The sequence below is a fragment of the Cuculus canorus genome, chromosome 34, assembly GCF_017976375.1.
Source record: "Cuculus canorus isolate bCucCan1 chromosome 34, bCucCan1.pri, whole genome shotgun sequence".
NCBI classification, from domain to species: Eukaryota; Metazoa; Chordata; class Aves; order Cuculiformes; family Cuculidae; genus Cuculus; species Cuculus canorus.
In genome coordinates this window covers 537,968-564,145 of record NC_071434.1, presented here as the reverse complement: position 1 = coordinate 564,145, position 26,178 = coordinate 537,968, and the positions used below count along the sequence as shown (strand labels likewise).

The 26,178-nt window shown below is 52.2% G+C and overlaps 1 pseudogene; it reads left to right on the top strand.

Moving 5' to 3' along the window:
* Positions 1-417: 417 nt before the first annotated feature.
* Positions 418-21,540, top strand: LOC128849832 (heterogeneous nuclear ribonucleoprotein U-like protein 2; annotated as a pseudogene).
* Positions 21,541-26,178: the final 4,638 nt, after the last annotated feature.

Below are 26,178 nucleotides of genomic sequence, written 5' to 3'. Positions count from 1 at the left end.
CGCCGAGGGCTGGGAAAGCGGGTTTGGCGAATGCCGCGGCGGCGCGTGCGCGCGCGCGGGAAGAAGCGACGCGGGTTGTGGGGGGGGGCGCGCGCGCATGCGCTGAGGCAACCGGGGGCGTCGTGAAGGCGGCGGCGGCGGTAGCGGCGGCGGGTAGCGGCGTCAACCGGAGGCCGAGCGGCGCGGCCTTTAAAGGCCACGCAGCGGGGGCGGGCAAAAGCCCCCCCTGGTTTCCCCATCTTCCTTTCTCCTAGCTCGCTAAGGCGTTTCCGTAAGGCTCCGCCTTCTTCTCACGCACCGGGCCCAGGCCCCGACCTTCCCCCCCCCCCCCCTTCCCCCTCAGCTCGGGCCCCCGCTTCCGCTTCCCCCCCCCCCATCCCTCCCCCCACCTTTTTCCTTCCCACCCCCCCACCCCCCTCCATCCCCGCCGTTTTGCCGCCGCCATGGATGTGAAGAGGCTGAAGGTGACCGAGCTACGGGCCGAGCTGGGCCGCCGAGGCTTAGATGCCCGTGGGTTGAAGGTGGAGCTGGCGCAGAGGCTTCAAGAAGCTTTGGACGCCGAGATGTTGGCGGCTGGGCCCGAAGAAGGAGGAGGAGGAGGAGGAGGAGGAGGCTCTACCGGGAAGCTGGGCCGGCGGGATGGCCCTGCTGCTCACCCCCACGGCGAGGAGGAGGAAGAGGAGGAGGAGGAAGACGAGGAAGAGGAGGAAGAAGAGGAGGAGGAAGCGAGGAAGCGCTTGCTGGCTGACGAGGAAGAGGCAAGCGGGGCCTCGGGAGGAATAACCGGGGCCTCGGCTGGGTTAACCGGAGCCACGGGGAGGAATAAGCGGAGCCGCGGCTTCCATCAGCGGTTGCCCCGGGAGGAATATCGGTGGGATAAGCGGTGTTCCGGAGGAATTACCGGAGCCGCGGAGGAATAAGCGGTGTCTCGGTTGGGAATAAGCGGTGCCACGGCGGGAATAGCGGCTCCAGCGGGGTGGAAGGCAGCGCGTCCGGTCCCGCCGAGGAAGAAGAGGAGGAGGAGAGGAAGAAGAAGAAGAGGAGGAGAAGAAGAACCGGTGGAAGAAACAGCAGCCGCGGAGGAGAAGAAGCAAGCGCCGTCGCAGGAGCAACCGGGGGGCGGAAGGGGAGCCCCGAGCTGAGCCCGGAGGGACCGAGGGCGGCGTTAACGGGGCCGAGAGGGCCGCAGGAGGAGGCGCCCAGCGGGGACGAAAGCGCTGCCGTTGAGGCCAAGGACGAAGGAGCCCAGGCCGGTGAGCGCGGAGCGGAGCGCCGTTTGCTGCTCTCCCTCCATCCGCTTTTTCTCTCCTCAGTCCCGTTTTCTGTATCCCCTTCACCTTGAGCCCCGGTTCCAGACCCCTTAAATCCCGGTTCTTCCGCCCCCCCCACCCCCCGAATCTCGGTCCTTTCCGCCTCCCCACCCCCCCAAATCCCCGTTCCTTTTCCCCCTCCAAATCCCGTCCTTTCCCCCTCCAAATCCCCGTTCCTTTTCCCCCTCCGAACCCCTCTTCCTTTTCCCCCTCCGAACCCCTCTTCCTTTTCCCCCCTCCGAACCCCTCTTCCTTTTCCCCTCCGAACCCCTCTATCTTTCTTTCCCCCCTCCGAACCCCTCTTCCTTTTTCCCCTCCGAACCCCTCTTCCTTTTCCCCCTCCGAACCCCTCTTCCTTTTCCCCCTCCGAACCCCTCTTCCTTTCCCCTCCGAACCCCTCTTCCTTTTCCCCCTCCGAACCCCTCTTCCTTTTCCCCCTCCAAGCCCCTTTCCTTTTCCCCCTCCGATGCCCCTCCTCCTTTTCCCCCTCCGAACCCCTCTTCCTTTTCCCCCCACAAATCCCTCTTCCTTTTTCCCCCCCCAAATCACAGTTCTCATTCCTTTCCCCCCAAACCCCTCGTTCCATTCCTTTTTTTCCCCCCAAAAAAAAAATCTCGGCCCTATCTTGCCCCCAAATCCTGATTTTCATTCCTTTTTTCATCCCAAAACTCCCGCTTCTCTTTCCCTCCCCCAAATCCCAGTTCTTTCCCTCCACTCCTTCCAAACTTCAGCTCCTTTTTCCCCCCCAAATCCCGGCTCTCTTCTTTTTCCACCCCAAATCCCGGCTCACATTCCTTTCCTCCCCCCCGAATCCTGGTTTCTCTGTTTTCCAACACAATCCCGGTTCCTCCCTTCCCCAGAAAAAAATTCCGCTTCCTTTTTCCCTCTTTTTTTCCTGAATATTGGATTTTTTTTGGGGGGGATGTGGAGCTCCCGAATCCCAGTTTTGGGGCCATATAGAGTAGGAACGTTATCCATGACTCTTCCTTGCATCCAAAACATCTCCCACCGCCGCCAAGCGGGATCCTAAGACGCTGAATCCCAGTTTTGGGAGGGATTTGGAATGGCAACGGTCGCCTTGGCTTTTCATTTTCTGGGAATTTTAGGGGTTTTCTCCGTTAATCGGAACCCCCAGAAGTGCTCATTGGGCAAATCCAGGCTTTTGCTCCTGGTTTTGTTGCATCCAAGGGGAATCGGAAGCGATTCCGGCTTCTGAGTCGCTTTAAATGGGAAGAGGGGGAAAAGAAAAGAGCTTTTTAGGTCAGTAAGTAGGAAAAATTCCGGTTGGGAATTGACCGTTGAGACACGTGTGTTGGGAATTAATGGATCGGAATCGCTTCCTTAGAGCTGGGCTGTTAGGAAGCATCGGGAGCAATGGGAGAAGGGAAGCGGATTAGGATTTATTAGGGGGAAAAAGCACTTTTTCCGAAGGATTTCTGGTAGTGGAGGAGCCGTGAGATGCGTTTGGCTGCGCTGAGTTGGGAATTTAATTGGAATAAACGTCGGATAATTATTATCCTTAGGGATTATTATTACATTCAGAGCTTTTTATTCAGAGTTCTTGGACAGAAAAGCGGATTTTTTTCACCTGTAATTCCAAATCCCAACGCTTTTTCCTGCTTTATTGCTGAAAACGCCGGAATCCAAAGGTTTTCCATCCTCCCGGAGCTCTTTGGCGCTCGTTATCCGGTGTCTAATAATTAGTCCTTTGCCCCCGGGATTGGTTGAAGTTTCCCGTTATTAATTAACCAGTGAACGTTGAGCCCGAGTTTTGCTCCGCCGGATTAAAATCCGAGCGGAATTAGCATTAGTTGGGATTTTTAGCCGTGTTTGGGGTTTGTTTGCTTCCTGCGTTTCCGCCTTCGGAGCTTCCCAATGGATTCGTGGTGGCTTTGTGGATGTGTTCGCTCCCAGGCAAACGCGTGTTTATGTGCGGTCGGGGACACGTGGAGCTCCGGAGAGGGCGGGATAACGAGGATGGGATAACGGAGAAGCATCCTTTGATTCAGGAACCGCCGGAGACGGCTTAAAATCTCTGGATTCCACCATTCCCATCTTTTGTTATCCCATTTATAACCCCTAAAACATGAGTTTTAGCAAAGCAGGAGCCGCGTTGCGACGGTGTTTTGTTATGGAAAGTGTGAAACACCTGGTTTGGATCCTGAATTCCTTGAGTTTTCCCACTCTTAGGATAAATAACCATGTTTTTTTTTTTTTTTGCTTCCCCGCAGCCGTACGAGGACGACAAATCCAAACCGGCCGGCGCTTCCGACGGCGAGCGGAGAGGCGTCAAACGCCAGCGGGATGAGAAGGACGAGCACGGCCGGGCCTTACTATGAATTCCGCGAGGAGGCCTACAACAGCCGGTGAGTTCGGAGCTTCCGAGCCTCTGGAATCGGATCCGGTGGCCCAAACGCTCCCTCATTCCATTCCCTCCCTTTTTTCCAGATCCAAGTCCCCTCCGCCACCGGAGGAAGAACCCAGGGAAGGGGAAGACGATGAATCCGTCGTCATCCTGGATACTTGTACGGAGACGCCCGTTCCGTCGGGAATTCTCGGCTGTATTTTGGGGGGGTTGGATGGGTTTGGAGGGATTTTGGGATGGAAGATTTGGGGGTAGTTAAGGAATTTTTGATGGATTTCAGGAGGTTTCGGGGGGAGTGGTGCGAATTGAGGGGGATTGGGGGGAATTCAAGCGGATTTCGGATCGATTGGGATATTCGGGGGGGATTGGGGTGATTCTGGGATGATTTTGGGGGCATTTGGATGATTTTGGGGCATTTTGGATGATTTTGGGGGATTTTGGATGATTTTGGGGCATTTGGGGGGATTTGGGGGCATTTGGGGAGATTTGGGGCATTTGGGGAGATTTGGGGGCATTCGGATGATTGGGGGGATTTCGGATCATTTGGGGCATTTTGGATATTTCGGGGGACTTTGGGATGATTTTTGGGGGGCATTTTGGATGATTTGGGGCATTTGGATGATTTGGGGGGAATTGGGGGCATTTCGGATGATTTTGGGGGCATTCGGATGATTTGGGGGCATTTGGGGAGATTTGGGGGAATTTGGGATGATTTTGGGGAATTTGGGATGATTTTGGGGGAAATTTGGGATGATTTTGGGGGAATTTGGATGATTTTGGGGGAATTTGGGATGATTTTGGGGGAATTTGGGATGATTTGGGATGATTTGGACGCATTGGGATTAATTGGGGCATTTCGGATGATTTGGGGGCATTTGGGGAGATTTGGAGCATTTGGGATTATTTTGGGGGGAATTTGGGATGATTTTGGGGGGATTTGGGATGATTTTGGGGGAATTTGGAGACGATTTGGGAATTTGAGACGATTTGGGGGGCATTTGGGAAGGATTTGGGGGCATTTTTTGTATTTGGGGGGCATTTGGGACGATTTTGGGGGGCATTTGGACGAATTTGGGGGGATTTGGGATAATTTTCAGGAGGATTTGGGATAATTTTTGGGGTATTTTGGATGATTTATTTTTGGGGGCATTTTGGATAATTTTGGGGGTTTGGGTTTTGGTTTGGGTTTTGGGGGCATTTGGGTGATTTGGGCATTTGATGATTTGGGGGCATTTTGGGATGATTTTGGGGCATTTCGGATGATTTTGGGGGCATTTGGGATGATTTGGGGCATTTCAGATGATTTTGGGGGCATTGGGGAGATTTGAGAGCATTTTGGATGATTTCGGGGGCATTTGGGATGGTTTGGGGCATTTGGGATAATTTGGGGGGATTTGGGATGATTTGGGGACATTTCAGATGATTTGGGGGGAATTTGGGGACATTTTGGATGATTTAGGGGGAATTTGGGAGCATTTGGGATGATTTTGGCCTCATTCCGGGGTAGATGGGGCGGATTTGGGGGGATTTTGTGGCGTTTGGGATGATTTTGGGAATTCAGAGGGATTTCCGGGAGATTTGGGGCGGATTTTGAGTAGATCCGGAGCGTTTTGGTGGATCCCATGGATTTGGGATGAATTGAGGCGGAATTCAGATGGATTTGAGGGGATTTCAGGCAGATTTGGATCCTTTAGACTTTTCCGTGCGCTTCCTGCTGCCGGATTCGTGAAACTGGGAGACGCCGAAGTGACGGATTCCTCTGGAATCGCCGTCATCCTGTATTCCCGGCTCCTTTTTTCCGCGTAGATACTTCGGATCTCCACTTCAAAGCCAGCAGGGATCGCTACGGGGGGGACAACCGCTCTTCTCCGAAGAAATTCCCTGCCCTCTGGTCCGGAGCCCGGAGCACTCACGAGTCACCAAGGGGAAAATCTGCTTCGAGGCCAGGTGGGCGACCAAAATCCGGAGCTTTTCCTGCATCTCCGGGAGGATTGGAATACTCCATCCTCCGGGATTGGCGCGAGCACAGATGGAGGCGTTCCCATTTTCTCCACCTTTCCAGGCGCTTTTCCCACTTTTCCATCCGCTTTTTCTGTCTCTTTGGACGCTTTTCCCACCCTTGCTGCTTTTCCCGCTTTTCTCCGGGCGCTTTATCCCTGCCAAACCACTTCTTTCTCGGAAGGGATCAACCACCCCTTCCCAGCTGGATTTTCCCACCTTTCCAGGATTTTTTCCTCTGCCAAACCGCTTCTTTTTCCGCCAAAGAGGTCTCAAACGCTCTTTTCCCATTGGATTTTTACTACTTTTCCATCCGCTTTTTGAGTCTCCGGGCACTTTTCCCTATTCCTCCATCCGCTTTTCCCACTTTTCCAGGTCTTTTTTTCCCACCTCTTTGGCTGCTTTTCCCACCTTTTTGGATACTCTTTCACTGTCAAACTACTTCTTTTTTTTATGGAAAAGCCTCAAACCACTCCTTTCCAGGTGGATTTTTCTACTTTTTCCGGACACTTTTCCCACTTCTCCACCTCCTTTCCCACTTTTCCCTCATTTCCAGACGCACTTCCAGAAACTTTCCTCTACCAAATCACTTCTTTTCTATGAAAGCCATTCAAGCACCGCATTCCCCGATGGATTTTCCCACCTCTCTGTGTGCTTTTCCCCGCCTCTCCATCCCTTTTTTCCCACCTTTCCAACTCCTTTTCCCACTTTTCCACTCACTTTTTTCTCTTCCAAAACCACGTTCCTTTTCAACCGCCCCCTTTTCCCGCTGGATTTTTCCCATCTTTCCGGACACTTTCCTCGCTTCTCCATCCTCTTTATCCGCTTATCCATGCGCTTTTCCCCCCTTTCCGCCTGCTTTTCCCAACATTTCCAAACGGTTTTCCTTTTCCAAACCATTTCTTTTTTACCAAAGGGATCCAAACCCCGTTTTCCAGCCGGAATTTTCCATCTTTATCCCTGTTTTCCGTGCTGAACGTCTTTCCCGCAGGTGACGCAGTATTTCTCCCGGTTGAAGGAGGGATGCACGGAGGTTCCTCTTTTCCGCGTCGGATTGGTCCGTGGATTTCTCCCGCTCGCAAACTGGGTAACGTTGGCTTCATGCCCAACATTCCACCTTTTTTTCCAAGCTTTTTCCCCTGCTTCCCGTTGGCTCTAAGGAGGCTTTTCCCATTCCAGGCGAAGACGAGTTTCCTACGGCTACGACAGCCGAGGCTTAAAGGTGGAAAACGGACACTTTGAGGAGTTCGGAGAAAACTTCGGAGAAAACGACGGTCATCGGATGCTTCGCGGTGAGCGCAGGGAAGAGCCGATGTTGGGGGGAAGGATGGAAGCGGGAGCCATTCCGAAAGGCCGGAAAGCCGTCGGGAGGAGTAGAGCCATTGGAAAGGCCGGGATCCGTTGGGAAAGGCCGAGCCGGGATCTGTTGGGAGGGAGCAGAGCCGGAATAGGTCAGGAAGGCTGAGAGTGGAGTTGGAATCCGCTGGGAATCCGTTGGATCCATTGGGAGGAAGCGGAGTGGGATCCGTTGGTGCAAACGGAGGCGGAGGAGGCCGGAATCCGTCAGTGGGAGGCGTGGGAAAGAGCAGGAGCTGTTGGGAGAGGCCGCATCCGGAAATTCCTTAGGAGGGAGCGGAGCCGGAATGCATCGGGAGAGGACAAAGCTGGGATGCGTTGGGAGAGGCCGGGATGCATTGGGAAAGGTTGGGAGTTACTGTGTTGCCGGAAGAGTTGGGATAACGGAGCGGTGGTTGCCGGGAGCGTTAGGAGAGCGGAATTGTTGGGAGAGAGCGGAGCGCTCGGCTCTTTGATCCGGAGGCTCTGTTGCCTGGAGCGTAGCGTCGGGAAAAGCGGAGCCGGTGGCTTCCGGGAGCATTTGGGAGAGCGGAGCTGGTAGGAAAAAACGGCTTGTTGGATGCGATACCGGAAGCGAAGGGGAGAGCGGAGCCGTCGGATGCGGCGGCGGAGCGAGCGGGTGGCACCGGTGCCGGATTAGTAGGGAATGTGGGGAGAATGGAGCCGGAGCCGCAGCCGGATCCACATCGGGATGTGTGGCCCAAAGCTGCAGCCGAGCCCGGGGCACATCTGGATTCACATCCAGAGGTGCAGCTGAGCCGGAGCTGCATCCGGAGCTGTATCCGAGCCGGATCTGGATCCGCATCCAGAGCTGGATGTGCATCTGGATCCATGCCCAGAGCCACAGCCGGGCCGGATCTACATCTGGATCCATGTGCGGAGACACTGTTGGGTCGGATCCGCAGCTGGATCCGCATCCGGAGCTCTATTTTGAGCCAGATCCGCATCTGGATTCGCACCTGGAGCTGTAATCGGATGAGGATCCACAGCTGGATCCGCATCCGGAGCTGTATCTGAGCCGGATCCGGATCTGGATCCACATCCAGAGCTGGTATCGGAGCCGGATCCACATCTGGATTCCACATCTGGAGCTGTATTGGAGCCGGGATCTGCAAGCTGGATCCACATCTGGAGCTGTGTCTGAGCCGGATCCCACATCTGGATCCGCATCTGGAGATCTATCTGAGCCGGATCCACAGCTGGATCCACATCTGGAGCTGTATCTGAGCCGGATCCGCAGCTGGATCCACATCTGGAGACTGTATCTGAGCGGATCTGCATCTGGATCCGCAGCTGGAGCTGTATCGGATGAGGATCCGCATCCGGATCCACATCTGGAGCTGTATCTGAGCCAGATCTGCAGCTGGATCCACAATCTGGAGCTGCAGCTGAGCCGGATCTGCATCTGGATCCGCAGCTGGAGCTGTATCGGATGAGGATCCGCATCCGGATCCACATCTGGAGCTGTATCTGAGCCAGATCTGCAGCTGGATCCACATCTGGAGCTGTGTCTGAGCCGGAATCCCACATCTGGATCCGCATCTGGAGCTCTATCTGAGCCGGATCCACAGCTGGATCCACAATCTGGAGCTGTATCTGAGCCGGATCCGCAGCTGGATCCGCAGCTGGAGCTGTATCGGATGAGGATCCGCATCCGGATCCACATCTGGAGCTGTATCTGAGCCAGATCTGCAGCTGGATCCACATCTGGAGCTGCAGCTGAGCCGGATCTGCATCTGGATCCGCAGCTGGAGCTGTATCGGATGAGGATCCGCATCCGGATCCACATCTGGAGCTGTATCTGAGCCAGATCTGCAGCTGGATCCACATCTGGAACTGCAGCTGAGCCGGATCTGCATCTGGATCCATATCTGGAGTTGTATCTGAGCCGGATCCACATCTGGATTTGCATTTGGAGCTGTAGCTCAGCCGGATCCGATCTGGATCCACATTTGGAGCTGTATCGGAGCCGGATCCGCAGCTGGATCCGCACCTGGGAGCTGTATCGGATGCGGATCCACATCGGAGCTGTATCTGAGCCGGATCCGCATCTGGATTCGCACCTGGAGCTGTATCGGAGCCGGATCCACAGCTGGATCCGCCATCTGGAGCTGTATCAGAGCCGGATCCGCAGCTGGATCCCACACCATGGAGCTGTAATCTGAGCCGGATCCGCATCCGGAGCTGTATCTGAGCGGATCCGCAGCTGGATCCGCATCCGGAGCTGTATCTGAGCCGGAATCCGCAGCTGGATCCACATCTGGAGCTGTATCTGAGCCGGATCCGCATCTGGAGCTGTATCGGAGCCGGATCCGCAGCTGGATCCACATCTGGAGCTCTTATCTGAGCCGGATCCGCAATCTGGATCCGCATTTGGAGCTGTATCGGAGCCGATCCGCAGCTGGATCCGCATCCGGAGCTCTATCTGAGCCGGATCTGCAGCTGGATCCGCATCTGGAGCTGTATTGGATGCAGATCCGCATCTGGATCCGCATCTGGAGCTGTATCAGAGCCGGATCCGCAGCTGGATCCGCATCTGGAGCTGTATCGGAGCCTGATCCGCATCTTGATCCGGATTTACATGGATCCTTAGCCAGCTCCGCATCCGGCTCCCAATCCAGAGCCGCAGCTGAGCCCACTCCACATCCGGATCCTCTTCCAGAGCCCTTTGCTCCTTTTGTGGGAAGGGGGAAAAAAACCCCATCCCGAATATTCCCAGAAAAAAGCTGGGAAAAAGGGAACGGTTCACAAGTTGGGAAAACTCTCCGGGGGTGGAAACATCCTGTGTTTATTCCCAACTCCGCTTTTTCCGTCCTGGCAGAGAACTTCGAAGGCGAAGCGGTGGTGGAACTTTCCTTTTCCAAGAAACGGCGAAGAGTGGGAACGGCATTCCGGATTCGAAGGATTCCTTGGGAGAACGAGCGCTGCTCCGCACGTCCCTCTGTAAGAGCTGTGTGGTGGAGCTCAACTTCGGGCAGAAGGAAGAGCCCTTCTTTCCGGCGCCGTCGGAATTCGTCTTCATCCACGCCGTTCCCCCGCGGCAAGAGCGCATTCCGTACTCCGCTTCCGCCAAATCCATAGAGGAATGCGAGTCAGCGTCGCCCTTTCCCTTTGGCATCCGATGGGAATGCCGTGCGCCGCTCTGCCTCAGTTTCCCCCTTTCTTTTTTTCCTCCGGTTTTTATCCAGGTGTTGTTGATGGTCGGACTTCCGGGTTCCGGGAAAACCCAATGGGCGGAAAGCAGAGTCAGGAAAACCGGAGAAGCGCTATAATATCCTGGGAACAAGACGACGGTGCTGCATCAGCTGCGGGTGAGTCCGGAAGCGCAGTCGGATCCGCAATCCGGAGTGGCGTCCAGAGCTGGATCTACAGCCGGATCCACATCCAGAGCTCCATCCGGGCCGGATCCGCAATCCGGATGCGTGTTTGAGCTGCAGCTGAGCCAGATCCGTATCCAAATGGATCCACATCCGGATCTGTTTATGGATCTGCATCCGGATTCGCCTCCAGAGCTGAATCTGCCTCCAGATCTGCATCCGGAGCTGCTCCCAAGGCAGATCCAGATCTGGATCTGCATCCAGAGGTGTATCCAAGACGGATCCGGAGCCGGATCAGCATCTGAGTCATATCCAGAGGTGCCGCTGAGCCAGATCCGTATCCGAGTGGATCTGAAGCCGGATCTGCCTCCGGATCCGCATCCGGATTCGCGTCAGAGCTCCATCCAGGCCGGATCCGTATCCGAGTGGATCTGAGGCCCGGATCTGCCTCCGGATCCGCATCCGGATTCGCATCCAGAGTTCCACCCGGGCCAGATCCGTATCCGAGTGGATCCGAGGCCGGATCTGCCTCTGGATCCGCATCCGGATTCGCATTCCGAGCCGGATCTACACCTGCATCCGCATCCAAATGGATCCGGAGCCCGCTTCCGGATCCCCATGGAAGCGGATCCCCATCTGGATCCGGATGCGCATCCGGAGCCCCATTTGGATCCATTGGGAAGATCGGAGCCGACTCGCAGCCCTCTTCTCTGGTTGCCCCCCCCCATTTTGGTGGCCCACAGCCCCTCTTTGGTAGCCACAGGCTCCTCCCAGGTTGCCCACGGCCGCTTCTGGAGCCCTCGCGCCCAGGTGGCCCCAAACCCCATTTTGGTAGCCCAGAGCCCTTTCTGGTAGCCCAGACCCCCTTTTTAGTACCCTAGAGCCCCTTTTTGGTAGCCCGGAGCCCCTTTTTGGTAGCCCACTGTCCCAAGTCACCCACAGCTACCCTTTTCGGTAGCCCACGGCCCCTTCTTGGTAGCCCAGAGCCCCTTTATGGTAGCCCAGAGCCACTTTTTGGTAGCCCACCCTCCCAAGTCACACAAGAGCTATCCTTTTTGGTACCCCAGAGGCCCCTTTTAGGTAGCCCAGACCACCTTTTTGGTAGCCCACCCTCCCAAATCACCCACAGCTATGCTTTTTTGTAGCCCACAGCCCCTTTATGGTAGCCCAGAGCCCTTTTTAGTATCCCGCAGCCCCTTTGTTGGTAGCCCAGACACCCCTTTTAGGTAGCCCAGAGCTCCTTTTTGGTAGTCCCACCCTCCCAAATCACCCACAGCTATGCTTTTTGGTACCCTCGCCCCTTTTTGGTAGCCCACAGCCTCTTTTTGGTAGCCCACTGTCCCAAGTCACCCACAGCTACCCTGTTTGGTAGCCCAGACCCCCTTTAATGGTAGGCCAGACACCCTTTTTGGGTGACTCCAAAGCCCCCCTTTTGGTAGCCCAGAGCAATTTTTTGGTAGCCCACCCTCCCAAAATCACCCACAGCTACGCTTTTTGGTAGCCCAGACCCCCTTTTGGTAGCCCAGACCCCCTTTTTGGTAGCCCTGACCTCCTTTTTGGTAGCCCAGACCCCCTTTTTTAGTATCCCGTAGCCCCTTTTTCGGTACCCCAGACCCCCTTTTGGTAGCCCAGAACCCTTTTTGGTAGCCCACTTCTCCCAAGTCACACAGAGCTATCCTTTTGGTAGCCCGCAGCCCCTTTATGGTGCCCAGACCCCCTTTTAGGTAGCCCAGGAGCCCCTTTTTTAGTATCCTGCAGCCCATTTTGGTAGCCCAAGACCCCCTTTTTTGGTAGCCCACTGTCCCAAGTCACCCACAGCTACCTGTTTGGTAGCCCAGACCCCCTTTTTGAAGTACCCCAGAGCTCGTTTTTGGTAGCCAGAGCCCCTTTTTGGTAAGCCCACCCTCCCAAATCACCCACATCTGTGCTTTTTGGTAGCCCAGAGGCCCTTTTTTGGTAGCCCAGACCCCCTTTTTGGTAGCCCATGACCCTTTTCAGTAGTCCAGAGTCCCTTTATGGTAGCCTTTAGGCCCCTTTTTGAAGCCCAGAGCCCCTTTTTGGTAGCCCAGAACCCCTTTTTGGTAGCCCACTGTCCCAAGTCACCCACAGCTACCCTTTTCGGTAGCCCACGGCCCCTTCTTGGTAGCCCAGAGCCCCTTTTTGGTAGCCCACCCTCCCAAATCACCCACATCTATGCTTTTTTGGTAGCCCAGAGCCCTTTTTGATAGCCCAGACCCCATTTTTAGTACCCCAGAGCCCCTTTTCGGTAGCCCAGAGCCCCTTTTTGTAGCCCAGAAGCCCCTTTTTGGTAGCCCAGAGCCCCTTTTGGTAGCCCAGACCCCCTTTTTGATAGCCCACAGCCCCTTTTTAGTCGCCCACCCTCCCAAATCCCCCACCTCTAACCCCTTTTCGATAGCCCAAACCCCCTTTCCAGTAGCCCAACTCTCTCCGATTGCCCTTTTTCCCCTCCTTCCTCCCTCTTCCCAGGCGAAAGGCCCGGAAGCGGAAGAATTGGATGCCAAGAGCCGGGATCTGCTGGCCCAGCAGGCGGCTCAGTGCCTTAGCAAGCTGGTCCAGATCGCGCCCCGAGCCAAGCGGAATTTCATCCTCGACCAGGTCCGTATCCCAAATTCCCGGTCTTTTTTCCCACTATCCGGAATTCGCCTTCGTTACCGCTCTTTCCTTTCCCCTTTTATCCCAGTGCAACGTTTATAATTCCGGGCAACGCCGGAAGCTTTTGGCCTTCAAAGGTTTCTCCCGGAAAGTGGTGGTTATCGTTCCGACGGATGAGGATTGGAAAAAAAGGTTGGAATTACGGAAGGAAGCGGAAGGGGATGACGTTCCGGAGTCGGTGATGTTGGAAATGAAAGGTTGGGATTCAGGGTTTGTCCCGATGGGATTCGGGGAGGAAAAAAGGGGGGAAATGTTGGGATAAAAAGGGGTTGGGAAGGGTTGGATTCGTGGGATGGAAGGATCTGGAGAGGGATCTGGACATGGATCCATGGAAAGAAGGATCTAGAAGGGCTGGATCCATGGGATGGAGGGATCTGGAGAGGGATCCGTGGGATGGAAGGATCTGGAGAGGGATCTGGACATGGATCCATGGAAAGAAGGATCTAGAAGAGCTGGATCCATGGGATGGAGGGATCTGGACATGGATCCGTGGGATGGAAGGATCTGGAGAGGGATCTGGGCATGGATCCATGGAAAGAAGGGTCTGGAAGGGCTGGATCCATGGGATGGAGGGATCTGGACATGGATCCATGGGATGGAAGGATCTGGAGAGGGATCTGGACATGGATCCATGGAAAGAAGGATCTAGAAGGGCTGGATCCACAGGAAGGAAGGATCTGGAGAGGGATGTGGGCATGGATCCATGGAAAGAAGGATCTAGAAGAGCTGGATCCGTGGGATGGAAGGATCTGGAGAGGGATCTGGGCATGGATCCGTGGAAAGAAGGATCTAGAAGGGCTGGATCCATGGGATGGAAGGATCTGGAGAGGGATTTGGACTTGGATCCATGGAAAGAACGATCTAGAAGGGCTGGATTCATGGAATGAAGGATCTGGAGAGGGATGTGGGCATGGATCCGTGGAAAGAAGGATCTGGAAGGGCTGGATTCATGGGATGGAAGGATCTGGAGAGGGATCTGGGCATGGATCCATGGAAAGAAGGATCTGGAAGGGCTGGATTCATGGGATGGAGGAATCTGGAGAGGGATCTGGACTTGGATCCATGGGATGGAAGGATCTGGAGCGGGATCTGGGCATGGATCCATGGAAAGAAGGATCTAGAAGAGCTGGATCCATGGGATGGAGGGATCTGGACATGGATCCGTGGGATGGAAGGATCTGGAGAGGGATGTGGGCATGGATCCATGGAAAGAAGGATCTAGAAGAGCTGGATCCATGGGATGGAGGGATCTGGACATGGATCCGTGGGATGGAAGGATCTGGAGAGGGATCTGGGCATGGATCCATGGAAAGAAGGATCTAGAAGGGCTGGATCCATGGGATGGAAGGATCTGGAGAGGGATGTGGGCATGGATCCGTGGGAAGGATCTGGAAGGGCTGGATTCATGGGATGGAAGGATCTGGAGTGGGATCCTGGGCATGGATCCATGGAAAGAAGGATCTAGAAGAGCTGGATCCGTGGGATGGAAGGATCTGGAGAGGGATCTGGACTTGGATCCATGGAAAGAAGGATCTGGAGAGGGATCTGGGCATGGATCCATGGAAAGAAGGATCTAGAAGGGCTGGATCCGTGGGATGGAGGGATCTGGAGAGGGATGTGGGTGTGGATCCATGGAAAGAAGGATCTGGAGAGGGATCTGGGTATGGATCCGTGGAAGGAATGATCTAGAAGGGCTGGATCCATGGGATGGAAGGATCTGGACATGGATCCGTGGGATGGAAGGATCTGGAGAGGGATTTAGGCATGGATCCATGGAAAGAAGGATCTAGAAGGGCTGGATCCATGGGATGGAAGGATCTGGAGAGGGATCTGGACTTGGATCCATGGAAAGAAGGATCTGGAGAGGGATCCCGGAGTTTTTGGGAGCTTTGGAGCTCGGATCTGTTTTTCTCCCATCCTTTCCGACATCTTTTTCCAACCCCGTTTTTTTTTTTGGCGCCGTAGCGAATTATTCCCTTCCGGAAAAGAACGATTATTTGGATGAAGTGATTTACGGAGAACTCCAGAAGGAAGAGGCGCAACCGTTGGTCACCAAATACAAGGAAGAAGCCCGGAAGTTGCTTCCGCCTTCGGAAAAGCGAGCGAACCGCCGCAACAACCGCAACAAACGCAACCGCCAGAACCGCAACCGCGGGCAGGGATACGGTGAGGCCTTCTCCCCACGGATTTTCCGGGTCTTTTCCCGCTTCCCAAAGCTTTTCCTGCCCTTTTTTCCTTCCCGAAAGCTCCTCGCGCTTCCGGATTCCGGCGTTTCCCGTTGGGTTTACTCCCAGAAATGGGAAGCGGCGCTTCCGTTCCGGCCTTATCCCGCTTCCCGAAGCTTTTCCGCTCTTTATCTTCCTGTCTTTTCCATCCCAAAGGCCTCTTCCCGGATTCCGGATTTGCTCCCGGAAATGGGAAGTGCCACCTCCATTCCGGCCTCGGAGCTCATCCCGATTCTCATCCCGCTTCCCGATTCTTATCCCACTTTTTTGCTCCCTATGATGCCCTCATCCCACTTTTCCTCCCCGGAAGCCGCTCTCCTTCCCATATTCCAGCAAAACCATGGGATTCACTCCCGGAAACGGGAAGCGCCGCCTCCATTCCGGCCTCGGAACTCATCCCGCTTCCCAATTCTCATCCCACTTCCCGTTTTTCTCCTCCCCATACTGCCCTCATCCCACTTTTCCTGCCCGGAAGCCGCTCTCCTTCCCATATTCCGCCAATAAGATGGGATTCGCTCCCGGAAATGGGAAGCGCCGCCTCCATTCCGGCCTCGGAACTCATCCCGCTTCCCGATTCTTATCCCGTTTCCTGTTTTTCTCATCCTCATACTGCCCTCATCCCACTTTTCCTCCCCGGAAACCGCTCTCTTTCCCATATTCCAGCAAAAACATGGGATTTGCTCCTGGAAACGGGAAGCGCCGCCTCCATTCCAGCCTCGGAACTCATCCCGATTCCCAATTCTCATCCCGCTTCCCGTTTTTTTCCTCGCCATACTGCTCTCATCCCACTTTTCCTCCCTGGAAGCTGCTCTCCTTCCCATATTCCGCCAATAAGATGGGATTTGCTCCCGGAAATGGGAAGCGCCGCCTCCATTCCGCCCTCATCCTTTATCCCACACTTTTTCCGCTCCCCTTATCCCACTTTTCCCTTCTCATTCCACAATTCCGGCAGCAAAGAGGGCTTTTTCCTCCCCGAATCGGGAAGCGGGAGGCGTCGGGGCTGTGTTTCCGTCAGGATTTGGCCCCGATCCGTCGGGATTTGGCCCCGATCCGTCAGGATTCGGCCCGATCCGTCGGGAATTCCGATGTTTCCGTGTTTTTTTCCAGTGGGCGGACAACGCCGCGGCTACGACAACCGCGTGTACGGACAGCAGCAGTACTGGGGGCAGCCCGGGAACAGAGGGGTGAGCCGGAATTCCCCACCGGAAAAAGGAATTGCCGGGATCATCTGGGATAACCGGGATTGGGAGGGATCCGGATATGGAGGAGGGATTGGGATCAGGGAAAAGGATGTGGATTGGAGGGATTGGGATTGGGATTGGGAGGGATCCGGATATGGAGGAGGGATCGGGATCAGGGAAAAGGATGTGGATTGGAGGGATTGGGATTGGGAGGGATCCGGATATGGAGGAGGGATCGGGATGAGGGAAAGGGATGTGGATTGGAGGAAAGGATCGGGATTAGGAGGGATTGGGATTGGGAGGGATTGGGATTGGGAGGAGGGATGCGGCTATGGAGAAGGGATCCAAAGATGGAGGAGGATTGGGATAATTGGGATTGGGATCAGGGAAAGGGATTGGGATTGGAGGAAAGGATCCGGATTAGGAGGGATTGGGATTGGGAGGGATCCGGATATGGAGGGAGGGATCAGGGAAAGGGATGTGGATTGGAGGGAGGGATTGGGATTAGGAGGGATGTGGTTTGGAAGGAGGGATTGGGATTGGGATTGGGATTGGGAGGGATCCGGATATGGAGGAGGGATTGGGATCAGGGAAAGGGACGTGGATTGGAGGGAGGGATTGGGATTGGGAGGAGGGATGCGGATATGGAGAAGGGATCCAAAGATGGAGGAGGATTGGGATGATTGGGATTAGGGGATCAGGGAAAGGGATTGGGATTGGGAGGGATCCGGATATGGAGGAGGGATTGGGATCAGGGAAAGGGATGTGGATTGGAGGAAAGGATCCGGATTAGGAGGGATTGGGATTGGAAGTGGGAGGGATGTGGATTGGAGGGAGGGATTGGGATTGGGAGGGATCCGGATGTGGTGGAGGGATCGGGATCAGGGAAAGGGATGTGGATTGGAGGAAAGGATCCGGATTGGGAGGGATTGGGAGGAGGGATGTGGATATGGAGAAGGGATCCAAAGATGGAGGAGGATTGGGATAATTGGGATAATTGGGATTAGGGGATCAGGGAAAGGGATATGGATTGGAGGAAAGGAGTGGGATTGGGAGGGATCCGGATATGGAGGAGGGATTGGGATCAGGGAAAGGGATGTGGATTGGAGGAAAGGAGTGGGATTGGGAGGGATTGGGATTGGGATGGATCCGGGTGTGGAGGAGGGATCGGGATGAGGGAAAGGGATGTGGATTGGAGGGAGAGAGAAGGATTGGGAGGGATTGGGAGGGATCCGGATGTGGAGAAGGGATTGGGATCAGGATCAGGGAAGGGGATGTGGATTGGAGGAAGGAGCGGGATTAGGAGGGATTCGGGATTGGGAGGGATCCGATACGGAGGAAGGGATCAGGATCAAGGAAAAGCGATGTGGATCGGAGGAAAGGATCCGGATTGGTGCCGACGGGATATGGATTGGCGAAATTCCATGTGGGGAACTGGGGGCTCCTCCCGGCTCCCTTTCCTGGGATAACCGGGATCCATTCCCACCGCTCCTGCGAGGAACCATCGGCACTGGGAACGAGGATTCATGTTGGGAGAAGGGAATGAGGATTGGCGGAAGCGAAAAAAGGCCTTCACCTCAGCTCCTCCTTCTCCCAATCCCACCCATTTCCCAACCCCCATTCCCCGGTTTTTTTTTTCCCAGGGTTACCGGAATTTCTACGACCCGCTACCGAGGCGATTACGACCGTTTCCTACACGGCCGCGATTACGACTACAACCGCTACCGCGATTACTACCGACAGTAACAACCGGGAGGTTAACGGCGTTCCGGTCGGAAATTCCTAAGTATTCCGCCTTTTATTCCCAGGATAATCCCAATAATCCTTTTTCGGTTCCCAGTGGCAGAATTACTACCAGGACAGGGATCGGTACTACAGGAATTACTACTAGGATACCAAGGCTACCGTGAATCCCCCGCCGCATCCCGAAAATCCGGCCGGGAATTGGGGAATTTGGGAAAAGGGTTGGGGGAGGGGGAGGGGGAAAAAAAAGAGGGAAAAAGGGGAGGGGGGTGGGGAAAAAAAAAAAAAAAGGGGGGAGGAGAGAGAGAGGGGGGGGAAAAAAAAGGAAAAAAAAAAAAAATTCCGGAAAAGACGGCGGAAAAATGTACATTTTTTTTTTTTTTTTAAAGTTTGTTGAAAAGAAAATTGTCTGATTCCGTAAAAACCGAAAAATAACGGCTCTGAGGGGCGGGGGTTTTGTTGTCCCGGGAAAAAAGGGGGGAAGGGAGGGGATTCCCGAAAAAATGGGGGTTTGGGGGGAAAAATGGGCATTTTGGAGGGGAAATGGCGGTTTTGGGGAGGGGAAATTCTCGTCTTGGTGGGAAAAATTCCCATCTTGGGAGAAAATTCCCATTTTGGGGGGAAAAGTTCCCATCTTGGTGGGAGAATTCCCATTTTGTGGGGAAAAATTCCCATCTTGGTGGGAGATTCCTATTTTGTGGGGAAAAAATTCCATCTTGGTGGGAAAAATCCCATCTTGGGGAAAAAAAATAGCGTTTTGTGGGGGAAAAAATAGCGTTTTGTGGGGAAAAAATTCTATCTTGGCAGGAAAAATTCCCATTTTGGTGGGAAAATTCCCATTTTGGTGGGAAGAATCCTATTTTAGCGGGAAAATTCCAATTTTGTGGGGAAAAATTCCATCTTGGTGGGGAAAAATCTCATCTGGGGGGAAAAAAAATAGCGTTTTGTGGGGAAAAAATTCCATCTTGGAAAAATTCCCATTTTTGTGGGAAAATTCCCATTTTGGCGGAAAAAAAAAATCCTATTTTGTGGAAAAAAATACCATTTTGTGGGAAAAAAAATCCCATCTTGGCGGGAAAAATCCTATTTTGGTGAGAAAAAGTCCCATTTTGGTGGGAACATTCCCATCTTGGCGAGAAAAATTCCCATCTTGGTGGGGAAAAATCCCATCTTGTGGGGGAAAAAAAATACCATTTTATGGGGGAAAAATCCATCTTGGTGGGAAAAATTCCCATCTTGGTGGGAAGAATCCTATTTTAGCGGGAAAATTCCAATTTTGTGGGGAAAATTCCCATCTTGGCGGGAAAAATCCTATCTTGGTGGGGAAAAAATCCCATTTTGGTGAGAAAATTCCATCTTGGTGGGGAAATTCCCGTCTTGGTGGGGAAAAAATCTCATCTTGAGGGAAAAAATACCCGTTTTGTGGGGAAAAAAAATACCGTTTTGTGGGGAAAAAATTCCATCTTGGTGGGAAAAAATCCCATTTTTGTGGGAAAATTCCCATTTTGGTGGGAAAAAATCCTATTTTGGGGGAAAATAATACCATTTTGTGGGAAAAAAAAATCCCATCTTGGTGGGAAAGATTCTCATCTTGGTGGGAAAATTCCCATTTTGGTGGGAAAAATTCGCATCTTGGGAAAAAAAATAACCGTTTTGTGGGGGAAAAAATTCCCATCTTGGCGGGAAAAATCCTATTTTGGTGGGGAAAATTCCCATTTTGTGGGGTAAAAAATTCCCATCTTGGTGGGAAAAAAATCCTATTTTGATGAGAAAAATTCCATCTTGGTGGGAAAAATCCCTTTTTTTGAGAGAAAAAATCCCATTTTGGTGAGAAAAATTCCGTCTTGGTGGGAAGAATCCTATTTTGTGGGGAAAAGTTCCAATTTTGTGGGGGAAAAATTCCCATCTTGGTGAGAAAAAATCCCATTTTGGTGGGGGAAAAACATCCATCTTGGTTGGGAAAAAATTCTCATTTTGGTGGTGAAAGATTCCCATCTTGGCAGAAAATTCCCATTTTGTGGGGAAAAAAATTCCCATCTTGGGCGGAAAAATCCCATTATTGGTGAGAAAAATTCCCATTTTAGTGAGAAAAAAACCCCATTTTTGGGGGGAAAAAATTCTTTTTTTGCGAGAAAAATTCCCATTTTGGTGAGAAAATTCCTCACCTTGGCGGGAAAAAAATTCCCATTTTGGTGGAAAATCCCATTTTGTGGGGAAAAATCCCCATTTTGTGGGGGAAGAAAATCCCATTTTGTGGGAAAAAAATCCCATCTTGGTGGGAATATTCCCCTTTTTGGCGGGAAAAATTCCTATCCTGACAGGAAAAAAATCCCACCTTGGCGGGAAAAAAATCCCTTTTTTGTGAGAAAAAAATCTCATTTTAAGCGAAAAAAAATCTCATTTTTTGCGAAAAAATTTCATTTTAGGCGAAAAAAGTCTCATTTTTGTGGAAAAAAATCCCATTTTTGTGGAAAACAAATAACATTGTGGTGGGAAAAAATCCCATTTTTGTGTGAAAAATCCATTTTTGGGGGAAAAAATCTCATTTTGGGTGGGAAAAAAAATCTCATTTTAGCGAAAAAATATCCATTTAGTAGGTAAAAAATCCCATTTTGTGGAAAAAAAATGCCATTTTGGTTTGGAAAAATCCCATTTTTGTGAGAAAAAATGCCATTTTGGGGGGAAAAAAATCTCATTTTGGGGGAAAAAAAAAATCCCTTTTGGGGGAAAAAAAAAATCCCATTTTGGGGGAAAAAAAAATCCCATTTTTGGGGAAAAAAAATCCCATTTTGGGGGAAAAAATCCCATTTTTGGGGAAAAAAATCCCATTTTGGGGGGAAAAAATCCCATTTTGGGGGAAAAAATATCCATTTATGAGGAAAAAAAATCTCAGGGGGGGAAAAAAAAATCTCATTTGGTGTTTAAAAAACCACCATTTTGGCGGAAAAAAAAAAATGTTAATTTTGTGGGGAAAATGTCCCGTTTTGGCGGGAAAACTCCATTTTAGTGGAAAAAGGAATTCCATCGCTGTTTTCCCCACAGATTCCGATGGGAAACGGCTTTGGAGAGGGGGGGAGGAGGGAATTTTTTTGGGGGAAATCCCGGAAAAATCCCAACTTTCCAGAAAAATCTGGGAATGGTGGGAAAAGCGCTGCCCCTCCCCCCCCCCCCTCCTCCTCTTCAAATTCCCGGAAAAACGGTTCCCAAAAAAAAGGGGGGGGGGGGGGGGGGAGAAAAGGCGTCGGCGCTGATTGGGTTCATTCCCTTCGTTAATTACGTTAATTAATTAATTAAGGGGGGGCAGGGGGGGCTTTTTGTGCTCCCCCCTAAGGGAAAAAGGGTCCCTTCGTTAGCGCGAAGGCCCTTAATTAGCGCAAAGGCCTCTGTTTAATGAGAGCCCCTTCGTTAGCGCAGAGCCCTCGGTTAGCGTAGAGGCCCTTAATTAAGGCGATGGGGGCGCTGTCATTAATGAGAGCCCCTTTAATTAGTGTGAGCGGGGGGCGCCCTTCGTTAGTGCAGAGCCCTTAATTAGCGTGACCTGACGCCCTTCGTTAACGAGAGCCCCTTAATTAGCACAGAGCCCCTTAATTAGTGTGAGTGGGGGGCGCCCTTTGTTAACGAGAGCCCCTTCGTTAGCACAGAGCCCCTTAATTACCGTGAGAAGGGGCGCCCTTCGTTAGCACAGAGTCGTTAATTAGTGTGAGTGGGGCACCCTTCGTTAACGAGAGCCCCTTAATTAGCGTGACTGGGTGCCCTTCGTTAGCGCAGACGCCCTTAATTAGCGTGACTGGGGGCGCTCTTCATTAGCACAGGCCTCTTAATTAGCGTGGAGAAGGGGCGCCCTTCGTTAGCACAGGCGCCTTAATTAGTGTGAGTGGGGCGCCCTTCGTTAATTTAGAGCCCCTTCGTTAGCACAGGCCCCTTAATTAGTGCCGAGTGGGCACCCTTCGTTAGCACAGAGCCCTTAATTAGTGTGAGTGGGGGTGCCCTTCGTTATTAGAGCCCCTTCGTTAGCACAGGCCCCTTAATTAGTGTGAGTGGGGTGCCCTTCGTTAACGAGAGCCCCTTAATTAGCGTGAGAAGGGCGCCCTTCGTTAGCAACAGGCGCCTTAATTAGTGTGAGTGGGGGCGCCCTTCGTTAATTAGAGCCCCTTCGTTAGCACAGGCCCCTAATTAGTGTGAGTGGGGGTGCCCTTCGTTAATTAGAGCCCCTTCGTTAGCACAGGCCCCTTAATTAGTGTGAGTGGGGTGCCCTTCGTTAACGAGAGCCCCTTAATTAGTGTGAGGAGGGCGCTCTTCGTTAGCGCAGAGCCCCTTCGTTAGCACAGGCCCCTTAATTAATGCGACTGGGCGCCCTTCGTTAGTGCAGGAGCCCTTAATTAGTGTGAGGAGGGCGCCCTTCGTTAACGAGAGCCCCTTCGTTAGGGTGACTGGGTGCCCTTCATTAGCACAGAGCCCTTAATTAACATGAGTAGGGTGCCCTTCGTTAATGAGAGCCCCTTAATTAGCGTGAGGAGGGCGCCCTTCGTTAGCACAGAGCCCCTTCATTAGCACAGAGCCCTTAATTAACGTGAGAGAGGGCGCCCTTTGTTAACGAGGGCCCCTTCGTTAGCGCAGAGCCCCTTAATTAGCGCGAGTGGCGCCCTTCGTTAGTGTGAGCCCCTTAATTAGCTGAGAAGGATGCCCTTTGTTAGCGCAGAGCCCCTTCGTTAGCGCAGAGCCCTTAATTAGTGTGAGTAGGGGGCGCCCTTCGTTAACGAGAGCCCTTAATTAGTGTTGACTGGGGCGCTCTTCATTAGCACAGAGCCCCTTAATTAGCACAGAACCCCTTAATTAGCGCGACTGGAACGCCCTTTCGTTAGCGCAGAGCCCTTAATTAGTGTGATTGGGGCGCCCTTCGTTACGAGAGCCCTTAATTGCGCTGTTCATTACCGCCCCTCCCCCCACGGGACAGTGCTGAGAGGGCTCTTAAATTAATTGAGGGCCTTAATTAGGGGGCAAATTCCCTTTTTCCCCCCCCTTAATCCCTATTTTCCCCCTTTTTTCCCCCCTTTTTCCCCTTTTCCCCCCCTTTGTCCCCCCTTTTCCCCCTTTTCCCCTCCTTTTTCCCCCTTTTTCCCCTTTTTTTCCCCCCTTTTCCCCCCTTTGTCCCACCTTCCCCCCCTTTTCCCTTTTTTCCCCCTTTTCCCCCTTTTTCCCCCCCTTTTCCCCCCTTTTTCCCCTTTTTTCCCCCTTTTTTCCCCCTTTTTTCCCCAATTCAAATTTTCTTTTCCGCCTTCGAATCTGTGGAGAATTTGGGGGTTTTTTTGGGGTTATTTCCATGGGGTTTTTTTTTTTCCCGCCCGGAGCCGACGGAAAAGGGGGGAAATTGAGGGCTTTTTAGATAAAAGAAAAATGACCAAAAAAAAATACGGAAAATGAGAAACGTGGAAAGAAAAGGGAAAAAATGTGGAAAAAGTGTAGGAAAAAAAGGTGGAAATGGAAAAGAGTGGAATAAAAGAGTGGAAATGAAAGGAAAAAATATGGAAATAGAAGGAAAATGTGGAAATAAAAGGGAAATGTGGAAATAAAAAGGGAAAATATGGAAATAAAGGGAAAGATGGGAAAATAAAGGGAAAAATGGAATTAAAAGAGTGGAAATAAAAGGGAAAGAGGGGAAATAAAAGGAAAAATGTGGAAATAAAAGGGAAAAATATGGAATAAAAGGGAAAAAATGCGGAAATGAAGGGAAAAAATGTGGAAATAAAGGGGAAAGAGGGGAATAAAAGGAAAAATGTGGAAACGAAGGGAAAAATGCGGAAATGAAGGGAAAAATGCAGAAAGTGAAGGGAAAAAATGCGGAAATAAAAAGGGAAAGTGTGGGGTGAAAGTGGTAAAAAAAGGGAAAAAATTGGAAAAATAGAGGAAAAAGATGTGGAAGATAAGGGGAAAAATGTGGGGAAATGTAGGAAAAGTGTGGAAAAGTATAGGAAAAGATGTGAAAAGGAAGGGGAAAAAGTATAGGAAAAATGTGGAAAATAAGGGGAAAATATAGGAAAAATGTGGAAAATAAGGAAAAATGTGGGAAAATGTAGGAAAAAGTATGGAAAAGTAATAGGAAAAATGTGGAAAAGAAGGGGAAAAATGTGGGAAAATGTAGGAAAAGTGTGGAAAAGTATAGGAAAAATGTGGAAAATAAGGGAAAAAATGTGGGAAAATATAGGAAAAGTGTGGAAAAGTATAGGAAAAAATGTGGAAAAGAAGGGGAAAATATAGGAAAAATTTGAAAATAAGGGAAAAAATGTGGGAAAATATAGGAAAAGTGTGGAAAAAATATACAAAAAAAATAGGAAAAAAAGAGAGAAAAATGGAAAAAAAGAAAAACTATGGCAAAAAGGAAGAAAAAATTCCCACTTTTCCCATTTTCGGGAGGGGGGGTCCCTCCAACCCCCCATTTTCTCTGTTTTGTGGTGTTTTTTTGGGGTTTCTTTTCTGTCGGGGGGGGGTTCCGTCCTCGGGGGATTCCGGAGGGTCCGAGCGCCTCCGAGTCCGTTTTTAGAATAAAGAAAAGAAATTGAGGAGTCTGAGAGCCTCGAGGGGAATTTGGGGAAATTTAGGGGAATTTGGGGCAATTTAGGGGGAATTTGGGGCATTCAGGGAATTTGGGGCAATTTAGGGGGAATTTGGGGGGATTTGGGGCAATTTAGGGGAAATTTGGGGCAATTTAGGGGAATTTGGGGCAATTTAAGGGGGAATTTGAGGGGATTTGGGGAAATTTAGGGGGAATTTGGGGCAATTTAGAGGGGATTTGGGACAGTTTAGAGGGGATTTGGGGCAATTTAGGGGGAATTTGGGGCAGAATAGGGGGAATTGGGGGGATTCGGGGGAATTTAGGGGAAATTTGGGGCAGTTCAGGGGGGATTTGGGCAGTTTAGAGGGGATTTGGGGCAATTTAGAGGGGATTTGGGGCAGAATAGGGGGGAAATTGGGGCGGTTTAGAGGAGATTTGGGGCAATTTAGAGGAATTTGGGGCAATTTAGGGGAATTTGGGGCAATTTAGAGGAGATTTGGGACAGTTTAGAGGGGATTTGCGGTGGATTAGGGGGAATTTGAGGGATTTGGGGCGGATTAGGGGGAATTTGGGCAGGTTCGGGGGGAATTTGGGCAATTTAGGGGGATTTGGGGCGGTTCAGGGGGGATTTGGGGCAGAATAGGGGGAATTGGGGCGGTTTAGAGGAGATTTGAGACGGATTAGGGGCATTTGGGGCGGTTTAGGGGGCATTTGGGACAGTTCAGTGGGAATTTGGGGCTGATTGGGGGATTTGGGGCAGTTTAGGGGGGATTTGGGGCGATTTAAGGGGGATTTGGGGCGGTTTATGGAGGATTTTAGGGCAGTTCGGGTTTTTTGGGGGCATTTCAGAGGGGTTGGAGTGGATTAAGGGGGATTTGGAGTACTTGAAGAGGGATTTGGGGGGGGTCATGGCTTTTAGGGGCATTTTAGGGCGTTTTGGGGGCGTTTTAGGGGAATTGGGGAGAATTTGGAGTGGTTTTGGGGCCATTTTATAGGTTTTGAGGGGGGATTTGGGGCGGTTGAGGGGGATTGGAGTGGATTCGGGGGTGGGGGGCACTTGGGGTGGTTTGGAGGTGGTTGTGGAGGTGTTTCGGGCGGTTTAGTTTGGAGTTTGTGGGTTTTTAGGGCAGATTTTGGGGGTTTCGGGGCCGGTTTCGGGGTGGGGGGGGCGGGTTGGAGCCCCTCGTTGCCATGGCAACCGCGCCGCCATCTTGGCGCGGCCCTCACTAAGATGGCGGCGGCGCCTCTTGGGACCCCGCCCCCTTCCCATCGTCCCCCGCGTGGCCTCCTCGTACCCCCCCCCTTCCCCCCGCCCTTTGCCGCAGCCCCGCGTTGGATGGAAGAGGGCGACGCCATTTTGGGACAGGAGCCGCCATCTTGCGCGCCGCGATACGCCGGACGCGGTGAAGCCGTTGCTGGCGCGGCCATCTTGGGTGCGGACGCCGCCATTTTGGGTGCGG